This window comes from Ambystoma mexicanum, chromosome 5p, assembly GCF_040938575.1.
Source record: "Ambystoma mexicanum isolate Mex_15411 chromosome 5p, UKY_AmexF1_1, whole genome shotgun sequence".
In the NCBI taxonomy this organism is placed as follows: domain Eukaryota; kingdom Metazoa; phylum Chordata; class Amphibia; order Caudata; family Ambystomatidae; genus Ambystoma; species Ambystoma mexicanum.
The window spans coordinates 880,343,705-880,363,178 of NC_090930.1; the positions used below are offsets into that span (position 1 = coordinate 880,343,705).

General features: G+C 42.5%; 1 protein-coding gene across 5 annotated transcripts in view; it reads left to right on the top strand.

Annotated features, from left to right (window-relative positions):
• Positions 1-19,474, top strand: part of HECW1 (HECT, C2 and WW domain containing E3 ubiquitin protein ligase 1) — a 1,624,660-nt gene that overhangs the window by 384,706 nt on the left and 1,220,480 nt on the right. The window lies entirely within an intron of this gene.

The window sequence follows — 19,474 nt, forward strand, 5'->3', positions numbered from 1 at the left end:
CCACTATGGTGTTGATTTGGTACAGTATAACATCTTTGTAACATAACATAATAATGAAATCAGCGACCGCCAACACTCATGTAAATAGGCAGTCCAAGAACAAATGATCCCAGCAATTGTATGCACCCATTAAACCATAGGAACCTTAAACCATCACCATGAAATCAGTGACCACCAACCCCAGGATAAGGCAAATGACAAGCTTAATAGAGAAACAGAGGAGGGTGGAGCGGGAGGATAGCTCAGTGGCAACATTCTTGCCTTGGAAGCAAGACGACACAGAGCACCACAGGTTCAATCCCTGGGTCCACGCTTAGAAACCTCTGGGTATTAAGCATGTTATAAATAACTAATCATATCAATTCCAGCATTGGATTACACGCATCCTGCTGTAGACACGCCCAGAGAATAAAGACCTAGATGCAACTCTACCCTGAAGGAAAGCATCACACAACGAGACATTTAAACATAGATTTCAAGAGAGTGATATACCAAATGGATGTGAGTGTTGCTCTGCCATAAAAAGCTGCGTGAGTAAGTCACCAGAATGAATCCTAAGTGCTAGTTTGAGATGCAGCAAAAGATGCATTTAATGGATACTGCCAAGCATTTGATCTGCCAGCAAAATCGTTGATACATGTAACACTTTATACCATTCTACTCAGCATACTTCAATACTAACACAATCGACAAAAGGTGAGGTCGGACAAATTTAACCTACAAATACATTGTTCCTAGGCAACCTAAGCAAAGACGGTTGGCTAGGTTTAAAGACACAATTGGTTGGAGGTGTATTACATGAGGGAGGATAGTTCAGCGGCAACATGCTCACCTTGGAAGCAAGACGACACGAAGCAACACAGATTAGATCCCTGGGTATGCGCTTAGAAACCTCTGGGTATTAAGCGCGTTATAAATATGCAACTAATACATACTTCTGTAATAGTGCCTCAATGCCCCCGGGGTGTGTGAGCACTGCAAATAAATAAATAAAAATAAATAAATAAATGAGGGGTTAAAAGGGTGATCTACAGTATCCTGACAATCTGGCCAATAAATTATCAAGGATGTATCATATGTATTTTTGTGTGTTCCGGTCTAATGGGCCTAGAAAATCAATGTTAGGGGGCATACCTTGGTACATTGTGCTTGCACAAGCACAGTTTTCACGTGTGCAAATGTTGTTCACGCATGTACAATCACATTAGCACTAGTGCGAATATAGTGTAGATGTATGACTTGATTCTAGTGCCACCTGTGCGTGTGCGGATCCTGCTTGTGCATGCACAATGTAACATTATCCTGCCACTGATGTTTTCTTTTGCACCAGCTGGAGACCACTAACAGTGGGCCTAACACCCAGGTTGGTGGAGGGGTGACTTTCAAAATGATTTTCAAATGGGAGATCCTCAAAATTGACTCTGCTGGACAAATACCTTCACAAAGGAAAATTCTCCCTACCCAGAGAATGAATATGTAGAGGTTGTGCCGCTGTAGTGTCTGCCGCTCTGCATGTTGCATGCCTGATTCACAAAAGAATGCGCACTGAACTACAAAAGTCCCTACAGGTCTTTCTCTTGTGCTAGGCTTTTTCAACTGCAAAGACCCCTGTCTACATTTCTCAGACACAGATGGGTGGCAAAGCCTGAACATTTTCGTCCAATTTTTGTTGTTGATAAAATGTGATCCCTGAAACCACATGGGTAAGAGGCCTTCTGCAGCTCCCACCGATGTGGGTCAATTCTCCAAATGCATTTCTGGGTGGTGGGAAGTTGCCCAACACCTGCATATGCCTGAAGCGTCTATTTGTGGATCCCTTGCACCTGCATACATTCTCTCTCTCTCTCTCTCTCTCTCTCTCTCTCTCTCTCTCTCTCTCTTTCTATACAATCTATTTTTGGAATCAGAGATTTGAGTACAGGGAGATGTAAAGGAAGAATAGGAGAAACACTTTGTCCCTCACGTTCTGTCCAAAATGTCATTTAAAATGCGACCAGAGTACTCCTGGGATAAGTTAGGAAAGTAAGGTTTGGAGATTAGAGAAAAGAGCATTCAAGCTGGGCAAGTCCAATTTCACAGAATTTCAATGAGAGTAGGATTCATGATGCCCGTAACCTTCCTCCATATTATCAATTAAACCTCGGATCAGCACATTGTAGCTTTTGCACGCCAGGCTTAGAAAGTACACATAAGCCCTGACCTAATCTTCACGATGTACACCTCAGCTCGAGGTTTCAAAAAATAGCTATTATATAGCAGTCAACCCCGAGTCAGGGGGTGTACCTGACCGGTAAGGACTGCGGAGAGTGCTGTGGGCTGTTACCACGAGTTGGGCTCCATGCGTATTGTGTGAACACAATCTCTGGAAAATAAACAAGATGCAGCCATCATGGGAAAGGTACGTAGTCCCTTTTCCATTTCCATGGGGAGCAGGTGCAAGTGGATCTAGGTCACCTGGCCTAAGCCCCACCCACCTGGTGCCTTCCTGCCTGCCGCTCTTTTTCACCACTTAGCAAGCCCCGCCCACCTGGTGACTTCCTGCTTCCCACTCTTTTTCACCACTTAGCAAGCCCTACCCACCTGGTGCCTTCCTGCCTGCCGCTCCTTTTCACCACTTAGCAAGCCCCGCCCACCTGGTGACTTCCTGCTTGCCGCTCTTTTTCATCACTTAGCAAGCCCCGCCCACCCGGTGCCTGCCTGCTTCCCACTCTTTTTCACCACTTGGCAAGCCCCACCCACCTGGTGCCTTCCTGCTTCCCGCTCTTTTTCACCACTTAGCAAGCCACGCCAACCTGGTCCCTTCCTGCTTGCCGCTCTGTTTCCCTACTTAAGGAGCCCTTCAAGTTCTTTTCCTTTGCAGATGGGGAGCAGGTGCAAGTGGATCTAGGTCACCTGGCCTAAGCCCCGCCCACCTGGTGCCTTCCTGCCTGCCGCTCTTTTTCACCACTTAGCAAGCCCCGCCCTATTGGCGCCTTCCTGCCTGCTGCTCTTTTTCACCACTTAGCAAGCCCTACCCACCTGGTACCTTCCAGCTTCCCGCTCTTTTTCACCACTTAGCAAGCCACACCCACCTGGTACCTTCCTGCTTGCCGCTCTGTTTCCCTACTTAAGGAGCCCTCCAGCTTCTTTTCCTTTGCAGATGGGGAGCAGGTGCAAGTGGATCTAGGTCACCTGGCCTAAGCCCTGCCCACCTGGTACTTTCCTGCTTGCTGCTCTTTTTCACCACTTAGCAAGCCCCGCCCACCTGGTGCCTTCCTTCACCATCACTGTCTTGTGGCCAATGCTGGATTTGACTTTTATGGACTTCATTCATTCACGGTGCGTCACTCTTTCTCAACTCTCATGCTGGACTTCCTTTGCATCTTGTACTCATGGTGGCCCTGAATCATGCTGTTCCCATCTTCATCTTGTATCCTGGCTTGCAACATTATGTGTTACTACTGACTTCTGCAATTGTATCCGCTCTCCACTCTTGCTTCTCCACTCTTTTGACTGCTTACTCTCTTTTCTCTCCTCCTTTCCCTTCTCCTTTTTCCTATCTCCTCCCCTTACTTTCTTCTATGCACTTACTCTATCACAATTGTCCCTGGACCTAATATGATAGCAACCTTGTCTGTTTCCGCCACCCTCCCATTACTGTTTTTTTCCTCCCCACCACCCCTCCAGCACTATCTGAAGGCCTAGTATGATAGTCGCTTGTTTTGTCCCCCCCCCCTTCTGCACCCCTCTCCCTCACCTTTTGTTTTTCTGCGGCTCTACCAGAAATGTTGTCAGGCCTAGTACGGTAGTTGCCTGTCTGTTTCCATTTCCTTCCCACTCTCCCCCTCCCTTCCTTATCTATGTCTTAGCTCTTGCACTATCTGAAATGTCGTCAGGCAGAGTAGGATAGTTATATTCACATCATTACTGTTCATGGCCTGTAAGAATGAGGTTGTATTTTCCCTTGTTCCCTCCCTTGCCTTGAAGCGCTTTGAAACACATTGTGTATAGGCGCTATATAAATAAACAATCATTTCCATGGCAGCCGTGGGTGGGAGGTTCACCGGGACTGGGACACAAAGTTTCGGTCCAGCAGGCACGTGGGGTGGGAGGGAGGTGGGGAACGGGTTCGGCTGTCACTGGGGGTAGGGTGGATATGGGGAAGCAACAGGGAAAGGCTTGCTGTTGCCTCCTCACAAGATGGTGCCATCCGGGTATACAGTGTATTCTTGCCCGCTCTTCCAGCCACCTGATTCGCTGAGTGCCAATCCCCAGGTGCGAAGACCAAAAATGTAAATGTGCTAGACCAGTCATGTTGCCATGCGTGTTTCTTAGTTCAACTTACTACAAATTACACAGCATTTTCTGCACAAGTGAGTACAATTAACGTTAAGTAAGGCCGTTTTTCATTACTCTCAATCATCAAGTTTAATAAAGAAAGCGTTTTACCAGCACTAACCTATGGCCTACAATTGGCGTATTGAACAAATGAACTACAGTTACATAAATTAGAAGGACTGTTATGAGAAAGGTACTTATATAATCAAACTGTGTTCAAATAAGCATTTTACGTTTTGAGCTGGGATTACTATCGCTACAGGTAGGTGTTAATTGGAACTTGTTGATATTGTATTTAAAATTAGTAGATCCACCAAAATATTCTTTATTCTTAGAATTACAATTGTTATTAGAGTTGCACAAAGAAGTAGGTGTCAAATCATTTAGAGATAGATGTATTCAAATTCTCCAATTAGTGTATAGTGCTGAAAGAAAGCTTCTAGCCAATCCAGAATGAGTCAAACAAATATTATGGTCTAATGACTGGCTGGAAACATGCAATAAGATTACAGATATGTGTTGTATAGCAATGTAACTTTAATGGAAAAGAAGCTTGGAGATATACCCTTTTATCTTAAAATCTTTCCAAATGCAAAATGCAGAACACAGTATATAAGATTCAGATTCAACCTCCTCCATGCTCAAAAGATCATAGGAACACAAAACAAATTAAATTCCACTGCACAATATGTAGATTCTGCAAATTGGATGAGAGATTGAAACCCTGAAACATTTGCCTAAACAACTGCCTGGTGCTACAGAAACCCAGAATATTGCACATTAGTAGATTTATTCATGATAACAGGTGTTTTGATTATGTGGAAATAATAATTATATGTTTTTAAAACATAATAGAGGAAAGTATAATTATTTATGTAAACTGTGTCATATAATTTGTACTTATATTTTTTATGATTTTATTGCATATTATTTTTTGATGTTTGCAGTTGATGTAATGTATATGCAGTATTTTAAAATGATCCCGTGTAAGGTTTAAATTAAACCAATTCACAGTATGATAAAATAAAATGAATATATCATAGTTCATGATTGCAAAAGTGCTTACCAATGACTTTCACCATCATAGAAATGGTATCAATGAATTTTCACAATTTGAGATGACACAGTAGTCCATGGAAATTAAGGCCCCCAAAGAGCGATGAAGAATTGATGATGTTAGACAATGTAGGATCGCAACAATGACTCATCAACAGATGTCAGGATGCCTATATGCTGTGCATACGATCTAGAAATGGATGGGGGAATAACTCTAGTTGAATAAATATGTGTATGTTAATGGAAGGGGTGCTAATAAGAGTCCCTGCTTAAGAACAGTAAGCATACTGATCCTATTCTAAAGGATCCCAGACTTACCTATGAAAATCATTATCCAATTATTAGAATGGAGAGTGATTATCAGCTTTTCAGGGGTCTGTAGCCTGCAGCTTTTCAGATATTTTGGCCTACAACTCCCATGATCACTCATAATTGATTAGGCTAGCTAGGGGTGATGGGAGATGTTGTCCAAAACATCTCGCGAGCCAAAAGTTGCAGATTCTTTAACTTTTGCCAGAAAATAAATTGCTAACAATAAAAAAAATACTGAAAACGTAAAACAAATGGGGTTCCATGCTTTGTTAATGCTTGTTCTTCTAGGAGAATCAATGAATGGTGTAGGGTGGTGTAACAGATCTTGATGAGGTGGACATACCGTTGCTTTAACCAGCCCAACCTTCCTTCTACAATTATACGCCACTAGTTTATCCCCTTCTCAAAGCTGTGCACAATAACACTTCCTTTTTTTTGTGGTCAGCATGTCAAACACGAGAGGGATATCTTGGAACTAAGATTGAATAAATGTAGTCCATCGCTCAAGGTCAATGCTTATATTTGAAAGATTGTGTGAGAGAATGTTACTCCCAAGAAGATTTGGTTAGACTTAAGGAAACCCTGAAGGAATCTTAATTTATCCGGGAGTCAATACCATGATGAATAAGATGTAGCCAATTCCCCTGGTGTATTGTAGGCCAGAGAAAAGCCGGCATACCTCTTCATTCTATAATAGTCCAAGCTTTTCCACATCATATGGGAGTACTTTTCTGGATTCATGACTGGGGAGCGAACTTTGAAAGGGCACCGATTCCTGTTGTTACCTCCTGAAGTAAGAGCCTGGCCCTGGTTTGGAGTTATCAGGTGGCAAAAGGTGATTTAGAAGTTCTCATAGATCATTTAGAGTACAGGATCCCTTGGAAATCTCATGGGGAACAATAGAAGTTAAAGTCCCCTGCTAAGATTGCACTCTCATCAGGGCTCTTATGTATGCGCTGCTCAATTGGACTCTTTCGTTGTGTTTTAATGGAACGCTACTATGGTACTTTAAATGGGATAGCACAAGCAAATCGAGGTTGTTTCTTCTTGGCATTCTTCTCTCAGTTTAGCCCTTGACACACCGTTACATTTGCTTCCTGAACCCTGCATGCTTGCCTCTCTGCCTTGATTTTTGGGGAGCCCCCCCCCCCTTTGTTTTTTACCCACTTAAGGTAACCGGAAAAATAGTGGCCTGGTGAAATGACCTGGAAATGCACAAGACCTTCATAGTGAAGTGATTCTACGGTGTGTTACGCATAACTCCACAAGTACAATGCGGGATGCATGCCACCCATGCTTTCTTTCTAGTAATACAAAGACTGCAACTTCATGAAGTGGCACAAGTACTTTCCAAGTACTTGCCAGCTGCTGGGTTACAATGAGGAGCTATGTCTTCTTTTTCAATTGAATACTGTGGTGTCATGTACCCAGATACTTCCGAGTCACGTGACACCCGGAAATAAAGGAATCACCGGAACTGCCACTAGGAGGGCAGTCCGGGTTTATGCACCCTCCGAAGTGGTAGTGCCTTGTTTGTTTGCAGCGCAGCGCTGCGCCGTGCTGCCTATTAGAGCCCGTGTGGCTCAGCACACCCGGCAGGCCTCCACCGTTTGCCTGCCTGCCACCAAACATCACAAATACAAAGCATATATGATTGCATGTCACTACCGCTGGTCAGAACCATTCTTCCTTCCAAAAGCACTCCCATGTCTTCGCACATACAACTATCTTTATAGTGAATTGTGTCAAATGGTTTAAAAGAACAGTGTGCTTATTTATCCACACTCAGGCAAGTGTCAAATTATTCACACAGTTGTCATTGGAGCCAATACTTTATTCTCAACAGGCTGCCTTCTCCTTGGTGTCTCTGTGTGAACTTGAGTGCATATGAGGGTTTTGAAGGGCATATGCTCTGTGAATGTGAAATAGTACAAGTCACGTGGGCCAGACAATAATATAGTATAGCCCGCGTAATGTGGCAACTGTGAAATGAATGCGTGTTCGAATGCATCCTATTGCTTTCTGGTCAGCCATGTTTTTCACCAGTTCAGCCTACTGCACATTTAGCATTGCAATATTTTATTTTGTAGTTATATTATTTTATTGTGATTTTTTTCATTGCGGCCAATGCCAGCGTGCTTCCTAGTTTTGTGGATGACAGAGGGACAGAGATGTAGAGAGTTGGGGGGAGAGGAAATGACGACATACAAAGGGGACAAGTGAAGAAGCAGGACAATAAAGACTAGTTTGTGCTTGCAAGCGTGGCTTATTGGCCAGAGCGAAGAGAGGGCACATAAAGAGGGGCGGGCGAGGGTCAAATAAGAGGCCAAATAAGAGGCTGCTGATGTTGGTCATAAAGACATTAACAGATGAGACCAAGTTGTAGGCTGATACAGGGGTGCCCCAAAACGTCCGCCTTGTTCCTCAATGCCCCATATCCCTGCATGCCGTAGTAATGAAGAACAGAGGTTACTTCCTTGGCTATCGAGGATGTTAATTTCTTTCTTCATTTCCACATCATGTAGGTGGAGACACAAGGGAAGTGATAATGAGAGCGGATGACCTAGTGCTGGCAGGTGAGAAGAGACTGGCTAGTGAAGAAGGGCGGCAGCACTTCTGCCAAATGATAAGTGTGGAAGAGGGGGCAGGGAGGATAGCTCAGGGGCAACATGCTCGCCTTGGAAACAAGATGACACGGAGCAACACAGGTTCGATCCCCGGGTCCGTGCTTGTTATAAATGTACGTGCATAACCTGTGTGCAAATATAAATAAAGTTGTTAAAAAAAAAAAGAAACCTCTGGGTATTAAGTTCATTATAAATAACCTATCATATCATATCAGGGTGCAGAGAGGGCAGGGAGTGCTGAGTGCCTGGTAGAACATTGGAACCATGACATGTGTATGTTAGTGTCGGATTGAGAGTGTGTGCGTTTCTGTGTGTGTATGTTTCTGGGTAGCTGTGCTTGGGTATGAGTATCGAAGTGAATGTAATGTGTGGCTGTGAATGTAATGTGTGGCTGTGTTTACTTGGTGGAGAAGTGATTTACGGTGATGATTACTGGTCTGTACTGGCTGCAACCTTATCTAAGTTATATACAGTGAGCGTTCTGGCATAGAGTGATTGTTCCCACAGCTTCATGCAAGAGATTTACAGTGACCATTATTCACATATATTGTTGCTGCAGCCCCATGTAAGTGGTTTATATTGACCCTAACTGGCATAGATTGGCCACAGCCTCATAATTCTGACCTGATTGACAGATTCTGGTCTTACATTCATGAAATCTGTAAAATGTACATGTACACTCTTGGTGACGTGGCATTTATTGAACTCTCTTGAACTCTCTACATGTGTTAGCCTAGAGAACCCAATGTAAATTCTGATCAAAAATTACTTGTGCTGTAAAATGTACTATTACAAGACATTATTTTAAACACTTTGGGAGGGAACTATAATATATTGGCATAAATAGGTTGAAGATAAGCCTCATGCAAGTGATTTGCAGTGACCATTACTGCTGTAGTCAAATTATGGCTGCAGCTTCATGAACATGTTGTAAAATGCTCCTGTCTACTGTTGTGGACATGTTGATTATTGTTTTGTTTTTTAAAAGTGTTAATCCTAATTTTAAATTGTTAATTAATTTTTAATTGTGTGGCTTTTTAGCCCCATTTGTCTTCAAAACAATTGCTGTAAAATGCAACGCTTTAAAACATTATTTTGACAATGTTCTTGGGCAGGGATTCCCACCGCCCCGGAACCTTACTCCATAATTTTGGGCTTCCTCCTTTTGCTGGCCCGCTTGCACCCTTTGGGGGCTATAGCTTGGATCCACCACTGAAAATATGCGTCAGCTGTGACAGGCCATAATCATTTAGTATCCTGGAGCCCCTGCTTGAGCTGCCTCCTCGGCACCAAAAGCTGGGTTAGCAATGGAAAAACAGTGCCAGTTTCAAGGCTTATTACAAGCAACTGTTCTGTTTACAAATTGGTCTAAACGTGCACAGAATTGAATTCTTCATGTGCTGCTTTTAGAAATTTGTTGCACGCCAAAATAACCTTTAAAAAAATGTATATGAAGAGTTGGGCCTGATTCACAAAGCGTTTTCCAATGAAATGCTTCTGTGAATCAGGCCCTCAGTGTTTGTTCTAGAGTAGAGTAACAGCCAAATAAATAACTTGCTTGCTATCAGCCGTGTAAGTGACACTTTTTCCATTGCAAAATAAAGGCTAAATTAGAAACAGGACAATAGCAATTGTAGGTACTTTGTAAAGGAAAGAAATGAAGAAGTCTATGCCCAGGTGATAGAAGGTTTATTCGGCCCTTTTCACACCAAACTGCTTCGTAGTTTTGCAGAGATCCGTGAGTTCACAGACATGCTACAGATCACTGTGTGCCATCTGTAGGTTAATGCTGGCAGATATGATATGATATGATATGGCATTGGTCAGAGAGAATTCGGCCTTTCACTCTTCTGAAGTGAATAAAATGACTACCAGTGAATTGGAAAACAACAACTTCCAGTTCCACGTGTTATTTGTGCAGCACATACCACACATGAAAATGTTTACTGGCATACGAATAGGAGATGTTTTTCATCTCAGTAATACTCACATTGCAGACGTCATGAGGGTGAACGTCTCAGTCCTCCCTACTATCATTCAAACCTGTGGTCCATAAATTGTATGTAGGTGACTGTGGCAGTTTTTTTTTTAGCCTACTGAGGAATTTTGTGCGATAATGGCAGTTACAAAATACCTTACACTTCTCTTTCTGTCCCTGGAATCATCTTGAGTTTCTCCAGCTGCCTCCAATTTAATCTTCGGGATTGTAGGGTGATTCATGGAGACTGTAGGGCCCTTCCAACTTCTTCAAAGCTCTGTGAAATGGAAGTGTTGGTACTTTTGCGGAATAAACCAAAATAGTATGCAGAGATGGTACACGGCATTCGCTTGCAAAGTCCCAAACATGTCTTCATCAGATGGTGCTGAGGGAAATGAGTTACAGACATCCGCCCAATGGTCAGTTCTTTCTTTCTCATAGAGACAAAAATAGAAAATATTCACTTTCACCTTTATTGGATGAAGGAATACCATGCATGGAATGCAGGCCGGGGATAGACACCTTATCTAAAAGACCATATACATCTGGCAGCAAAGAAAGCTTGTAATAGTAGCCGCTGAAATCAATTCACATTTCTAGCTGTGCTGAGAAAACACACCTTAATCATCCTCACCTTCATTCATATCAAGCCCTTAAAGCAAGTGCTTAATAAATAATCACAATGCAGAAACAATAGAAAAAGACAAATAATAGAGACAATATTGCACAAGAAGCAAGAAAAAAATCAAAGCAATGCAGCTTAAAATATCTTAAAACAGGTAAAATAACAATCTCTAACGAAAAGAGGCAAACGTAGCATAGACCCTTGCAGGATGAAACATTATAATGACTACCCTGCTGTCAGTCTTGCCCTTATCCATTTGCATCTTAATTCCCAGGCTCCCAAAATATAATTAGCAACTGCAAAGGCTATCGTTGGGCATATAGCAGTAAAGGCTGATATGAAAGCGTTCAGAACATGGCTCACCCTGTATTCATTAAGCAGACCTAGAAGGTCAAAGCACAAAAAGAAAACATTAGCTACAGTCTCTTGACTTGTACTTCCAAGACAACAGAACTTGCCATGGGCATCCCAACTCATCCAAATCCCTATACACGAGTGGGACCTCTTCCACTATTCACACATAACTGTATAAGGTAATATGTTCTTAGGCTGGGCCCCAGTAATTTCGAAAAATGATTCATGTTCTTTAAAAAATATATTGGAATGAAAGATTTAAACACACACAACCGGAAATTAGGTTGTGATTGGCATTTACCCCACACAGGGCTTGATTTACAAAAGTGTTTTTCAATGGGAAAACACAACTGAAAAACACTTTGTAAATCAGGCCCACAGAGTCTACCGAGCCACAGAGTCTAAAATGTGTTTTACAGCCTCTGTACAGTGCCAGGACTATGTAGTGATTTCAAAAAAAGCTCCTATACTGACTTGTATACAATGTGACCACTACACAATATGTTCTGAAGGTTCTAACGCTGCACAACTGCAGTTCAATGTTACCTCAGTATGCCTCAGGTTTGATAATGGTTTCCAGCTTGCATACAGTTCAATCTGACAAATTTAAAATACATTAGAAGGCTTTGGATGGTGCACTGCTGTTATCACGGTGTGCTGCATGCTCCATAATGGGGTCCAAACATTGGACCATTGAAAAAAAGTAGCAGGCGCCCCTCTCTAGAAAGAACCTGGCATGATAACCTGTTCTGTGGTTTTGTCCCACTTTGAGAGTCTGCAGCCACTGCTTTTAGCTCCTTGTACTTTTCACAAAGGAGGAATATCCATTTGCATATCAGTCTTTGCCCTGCCCACAAGGGAAGTCAAGCACCGAAATGCCAGGCAAACCTGCTTTGAATAAGAGTACCAACAGCAATCCCATACACGTGTTTCAGCCATGTTGGGCTTCATCATTGAGGTGGAACTGCGCCTCTCTGAGCACAGTGAGCAGGGAGTCCACGTATGGGTTCCCCCATGTAACTTATCCTTTACCTCTTGCAGATTAGGGCACACATAGCAATAATATTCAAGGGGGAAACTGCCTCTTGCAAAATGGAAACAGCAATTTAAGGACAATTAACCAGGAAAAACTGAAGCATAAAACCCTGCTTATAGAACCTGGTTGATGAAGTATTTGCGGAACACGTTCTACAATTTGATTACTGTGGATCGTGTATATCATGGTTAGCACAAGGTCAAAAAGCAAATTGACACTCAAACGAAACACACGTAGTATATTCAGAGTTCGTTAGAAATTTGAATGTGTGTTCGAATGCCCAGTGATTGCGTTGCCACTATTAAAAGCAGCCACATCTGCTATTTGTGATTGTGGTGTCTACACCACACCCCCCACAGGCCAACATATAGAAGGCCGAGTACAGAAGGCTGTGCCCATTACGTCAGCCTGTATGTGGTGTGGCACAGAGGGTCGGTCGCAGGAAGACTTTCAGAGCCAGTGGAGGAGCCAGGGATATTGCGGTGGTGGGGCAACACAGAGGGAGGGAGGGAGGGAGGTGGAGCTCCAGAAATTGACAGGTAGATGGAGGACTTGGCAAAAGACCGACCTTGCAGGGGCGGCCTTCTCGAATGCCTTCTGCAAAGTCGGTCTCTTGTGTGCGGGGTTTAAACCCTGAGCTACTATTTGAGTTGCTGAGATTTTGGATGTGCAAGAAATGTCAGTTTATCACACCTCAATGCCTCGACATATCCTTCTATGCTGTATTCAAGCTGAAATTGAGGGTTGTTGCCTTTGCCAATAAGGAAATTCTACACCCACTGACTTATTGGATGATGGTATGGAGCAGGAGCACATATCAAACAGAAGAATGTAGTCTGAATTGTTTTGTGTTGATAGTGCTTATTGCACAAAATAATTCAAATATGTGAGAAATGCACTCTCGTGTACTGACCTCTTGCATTTATGTTTTAAACCCAATGATATAAGTAAAGGTGGCCTTTCTTTGGCCAAGGAGCAATATCAGTGCTGAGAGAAATGAAAAATGTTGCAGCAGCAAGCAGGGGTGTTGCTAGGTCTGGAAAAGATCTGGGGCTAAGCTAATGTCGGGACTGTCAGGACTTGGGGCTAGCTAGCCTTTTGGTTGTAGCACCTGAGCTTCTATCCGGGGCTATAACCAAAAGACCCGGGACTATGCCCCCGTTACATCCAGTGGTCGAAGTGGGCGGGAGCGGTCGGGAGCGGTGCCCCCATACTTTTTATTTTTAAGTTTCACTGTTCCTATACTTTCTGGAATGGTTTCGTTTTAAAATAAAAGTATAGGAAGAAGTTGAAGCTTGCACTGCACTGCCCATTCCCATAAATAGCAGATGTGTTTGTTTGGGGGGTTTGGATTGTGTGTGGGAGGGTGCGTAGGGATGGGTTTTGTGGGCTGGGGGGCAGACCAGCAGAGAACTTAGCTCCACTACTTCTTTTCGTACACTTTAGCCACTGGTTACATCCCCCCTTAGCAACGCCTCTGGTAGCAAGTCAACGCAGCATAGCCATCCAATACTTCGGAACTAAGTGACTCCTACTTAGGGAGCATGAAGCCAGCTGTTTTGTTTGTGATTTAGACTGGGAGTTTTTTTTCGTGTGGTCATGTAATTAAAACCCACTTGGCTCGTTTTCTATACCCAGCATAATCCTTTACATAGGAGATAAATGACTGCTTGCATAAGAAGAGTTACTTAAGAGTACACGCTGCTATGATTTGGGCAAACAGGATCAGTGGAAACCAATACAGCAGCAAAACAATAGATACTATTCACAATTCAATACATTTGAAAAATAGTTTTAGCAAGCATTCAATTTCTAGATACTTTCTTATTTATTTAAAAAGAAAATTTCAAGGAGAAATTGAACATATATCAAAGTGTGTGCATAGGACTATTGTTTTGCTGCTATGTGGTCTCTGGACAGCAGTCTCAGGTCTTCCAAAACAGCAAGTCTGGGTCGCCCCTACCGGCTATCCACGTTTAATAATGCCAAAATACTTTGTAGATTCCGGTGTTCAACATGAGTGCCATCATCAGCACGCTCCTTTCTTTTCCTTAACAATAACTTATTCCATCAGTTTGAGATTTTCCATTGCCCTTATTTGAAATCTACAACTCAAGAGGTTTGTTATTAGCTACATACAAGAACACTAACATTTTAGAGCAATACACTACTAATTAACTCTAGTTGTAAACTTTAACCAGGATTCATTATTTGTGTTTAAGTTCAAGACTTGGAAGTTGTGCACATTGTGTTTGTATGAAAATGGTTGCCAGATAAACAAGAAAGTATATTATGACTAAAATTAACTTTTATTATGTTTGAAAAAATAAATGTTTTATGGAATCCATTTTTCGACATGAGTGTAATGATAAAAACTGGGTTGCATATAAGAGGCAGAAGATTGTGGACCCATACAACATCTGGTTTAAACCTATTACAGATAAAACATATTGATATACGTATAAATGAAAATACAAATATATGTACTGGTGTATGGATGGATAGACGTGTGCATGTGCATGCGGTTAGAGGCATTGATTGACCAAAGGTGAGATTGATGACTGGATGGGTGGGCGGACGGGTAGATAGGTGTATTGGACATAGGAACAAGGGATTAATGGATACATTGAAAACTGAGTACAATCTAATTAATGTATATTTCGTGCACAAATTACCCCTCCCCCCACCTGTGGGATTTATTGACCCACTCCGCTATGCTATGCGGCATCACCCTGCTAGTTATGGTGAAAGAAACATCAACAATGGTGGCAAACCCCTTGTGCGTGCCAAAAAACTACAAAAACCGTGTGCTCCAGCACACAAAAAGAGGGATGCACAACCGGCCACCCAGGGTGCATATGCGGGGAAATAGAGTACACCCTGCAGAATTGTGCCAGTGGGCTTCATGACCAGCAAACAGAATGCAGAGAGAAGCAGCACTTTGTAAGTGAAACCCCAAAATGTGCCTACAAATGACATCTGCATTGTTGCTAAAAACTCCTAAATGCCTATTCACAACACTTCTCAACATTCAGAATCTTGCCTGGTGCTAAAATTCATGTATCTAATGAAGTATTGTGAACATAAAAAGTCCTAATGTGAAAAGCAAAACATTCTTCAGACAAACTGGATTGTCTGAAAACTGACAGTCTATGCCAAAATGTGGGTGCAGTGCCCAGGGCTACCTGAATGACAGCTGTCAGATGAGTACTGATGAAACTTTAAAGGGACCTAAAACTAAAAGTCTGCTGGATTAGCAAAACATAAAAAGGATTGTTGCCAAAAAGGAATACAGATTTTAGTTGTGTTTTTTGATCCCACAGATGTTAATGCTAAGAAAGAAATGTATCCTCCCGGGAGGATAGCTCAGTGGCAACGTGCACGCCTTTGAAGCAAGACGACACGAGCACACAGGTTCGATGCCCGGGTCTGCGCTGAGAAACCTCTGGGTATATAAGCACGTTATAAATACGCAACTAAGACAAAAAAAAAAAATTAGCAAGTAAAAAACATACAATTCCTGTAACAGCGCCCTGATGCCCACGGGCTGTGTGAGCGCTTTAAAAATGTATGTTTGATGCAACACATTTGGTTTTTGCTGGATTTAAGAAGTTATTTAGCTTGGCTTAGCTGCAAGAACTGGAAAAGCAGGTTTCTCCCAGAAAGAGGTTCTTCCACTCATCAGTAACTCACAGGGAGGTTCTAATTGCAGGTTAGTCCGGACTTTTGTCTATGGAAAGAGAAGGAACAATGAGAGAGCTTCAGCCCAGGAAACCAGAGGTGTGAAGGTGGTCATAAATGCCTCCTGGAAGCAACAAACAAGGAGGGGGTTGCTCCTGGACTACAGGGAGGCAAAAAGGGGCAGATCATCTGTTGCTAAACATGAACAAAGAACAATTCTTAAAAGACTCATAACTTGTCATCCAAAAGGGTGAAAAATATAAAAAGGACAGAGTTGTTAATTTAGTTTTTGGATGCACATGTGAAGAGGCGGTAGAACTGTGTGACATGTTCTGGACAGGAATGGCAATATATGTGGTTTTATGCGAAAGGTATTAATGCTAGAATTGTGAAAATGTACACGGAAATCCCTATGTTAAACATACACATTTGTGGAAATTTGCATACAATTTGGAAATTGTGTTCATAGCAAAAAGGGCAAAATTCTGTGAAAGTGGAGACAAGATCCCACCGCTGCATTGTTTGAGGAATAGCTGCTACATAGAATATGGCATCCTTGTGTGTGATTTGTATAAAGGTGGCCAATGTAGAAATGTACATTTAGTGTCAAATCCGATTTTGAGACCAGTGGCTAAAGGGAGGTTTCTGAGGATTGTAAAGCAAACCATAACATGTGACATCATCCGACCTTGATCCAATCATTCAAAATGCAAGGCGGAGATGAAGTGTGGTCCCATCCCAGCTCACAGGGGCAAGCTTAGCTAAGCCGGCCCATACACCCCATTTGTGATGTCATTTTATAGCATAAATAGAGACAGCTGACAACACATAGGGACTCACAGATGCACTTACTTTCCTGATCCCGGCAAAGCACTCTGATCCAGCATTCTACATCCAGCTTTAATATTCTTCCAGATCCAGAGGCCAGACTCTTGCCAGCAATAGAGAACTATTGATTTCCAGCAAGGCCCTAATCCTCAAATTTATTCTCTCTACCCAATGAAGTGCTGGGTGGTGTGAGAAGACCTTTCGAACCAGTATTCTGAAATCCTCTGGCTTGCCACCACTATGCTAGCCTGAGGAACTCACCAGCCAGCTGATTCAAACACCCACAGTCTAGGAGGACAGATCCTGCGCAAATCCAGCAACCGGCCTAGCTGATCAAGTATAATGCCTGATATGCTGTCTTTCCTAGACCAGACCCAATCCAATGACCAGAGCTGACAGTCCGATTTAAAAACTTATCCTGTGAGTATTAATAGGAAGAACTGTGGCTCATAGTATAATTGCATTGTCTTATCACTATTTCAAACCCACCCTATCTTTCATTCAAAACCTGTATTGGTAGGAGTATCTTTGCATTGTCTTATCCTTATCTCAAACCCATCCTATCTTTCATTCAGAACCAGTATTGTTAGGAGTGTCTTTGCATTTTCTTATCCCTATCTCAAACCCATCTTATCTTTCATTCAGAACCAGCATTGTTAGAACCATCTTAGCGCTGACTCTTTTCTCATCTGAAGAAGTCGAGTTTCCTCGGTAGGTGGGTTACACTAATCACGTAACTAAGATTCCTCTGTGGTATTCGCTTTTTCATAGTCATCCTCTAGTGTAAGCAAACCCATTTGTCATTTTCAAAAATGCATTTCTGTTTTCCATTCTCCTGCCTATTTTACAAAAAACGACCTTTACTAAAACCTCTGTAACTCCCTCAGTTTTTATGATAGAAACGAAAGTTCAACTCCTACTTGTACCTAACATCCATAGCTATCCAATCGAACACAAATCAGTCAGATTCTCTCGTTATAGCAAAAATCATGCAAGGAAAAGTTTTCCGTGATTTTAAAATTTGAGAGGTTTTACACATGAGAAATAGCTTTAAACTGCTTCCGACTTGGACTTTAAGATTTCAAATGTTTTCTTTGGAATAAATCATTGCTGGTGATTGTGGCTCCCATAGGAATTTACAACAATTTAAGTATTTATGACCATATATGGTGTTTTTGCTCAGGCAATTCTAAAGACCATTTTAAAGCCATCTTGACAGCTGAAAAGTCAATTCTGTTTGAAGGAGGAAGTGGGACTGATATTCTGTTTGATTTGTGCTATTCCTGAATACTTGCTCTCTCCTCCCATCTCTTTACATTGCCTATTGGGGGTTGAGGGGGGTTGCAGGGGGAACCTCTAACCATAGTGCTATCTGATCTGAACCAACACAAAAGTATTATTTCTGTGCTGCATTTGTTTTGCTCATTACTTATTCCTAGTATATTAAATATATTATTCTGTGTCCTGTCACTCCATTGGTGATTGTTGCTTATCTATTAAAACATATCGTGATTACATTTTAAATACATAAATAAATATTTACCTTTGCAAGCTAGCCTGATTCCTGGTTCAGTGTGACCGGTGGGGTTCCAGGAGAAGGGTGTGATATGAGTGGTATATCGTTCAGAATATTAAACTTATAGACAAAATAAATAAGGGTTTCTGTTGTGCACTACATGCTGGGATTTGACTTGGGTGTTTGCTGGATTGAAATCATTTACACACCTCATACTGCTATTCCTTAGAAGTGTGCACTTTTCCACCAGGAAGAACAATATTTCCCATGCAGAATTCAGACCATCCCACCTTAAACCGTAATGTTGTGTATTGCCTTGATTTGAAAATTGTTGTGTCTGCTATCTATTGATAACATAGTGCTGGGAATTGACTGCGGTCCCCTTCACAAAACAACAAGCCCCTCTGGATCCGCTGATGCCCGCTCCTGAGTTATTCATCTTCCCCGTCACTTGTGGCCCCTTAGAGGCCCCCAAGCTTCCTCTCACTGCCTCTGTGACTCAAGTGCAGTGTGCCCAAACATGATGGCCTCTTCATCAGTCTTGGAATGAGAGTGTGGCACCGTTTCTGCGTGGTGGGCCAGCGACAACCAGGCATTGTTTTTGTTTTGAGTGAAGGGGTTCTGCTAGATGGGGGATGTAGCAGGGGACACCAAGCTTTCCCCACTTGGGGAATGATCTGGGGAGGATGGCAGGACAACCAACGCATATTTGTTTTGGGGTGAGGAGAGGTTTTCATAAAGTAGTTTGAGTAGTTCCGCAAATGCCTCATCTCATAAGAAGCATGAGGCAGATGTGAGTGTGGCAGGAGGCATTCGGTGCACTGCATCTTATGTACATGTCCATGACGCTGCACAGCTGTTCTATGTGCACGGGTTATGGGATGGAAGATATACGTGTGTGCTGTTATAACCTATCATTGAGGATAACTTAGTTCTCAGCAGTCACATGGCCTCCACCATTCGGTTTCTAGTGTGCCAGCAACAAGACAAGCTTGACTCTTGCCATAAAGCACACTAATACCGCACAATTGGAACACACCTTTGATATTGATGGAGAGGCAACCGCCATGTGATATCCATAGGTTCACAACTAATGAAATTGGGATCAACATGCACAGCCCTGTGTCACTCAATGTGGGCTCTT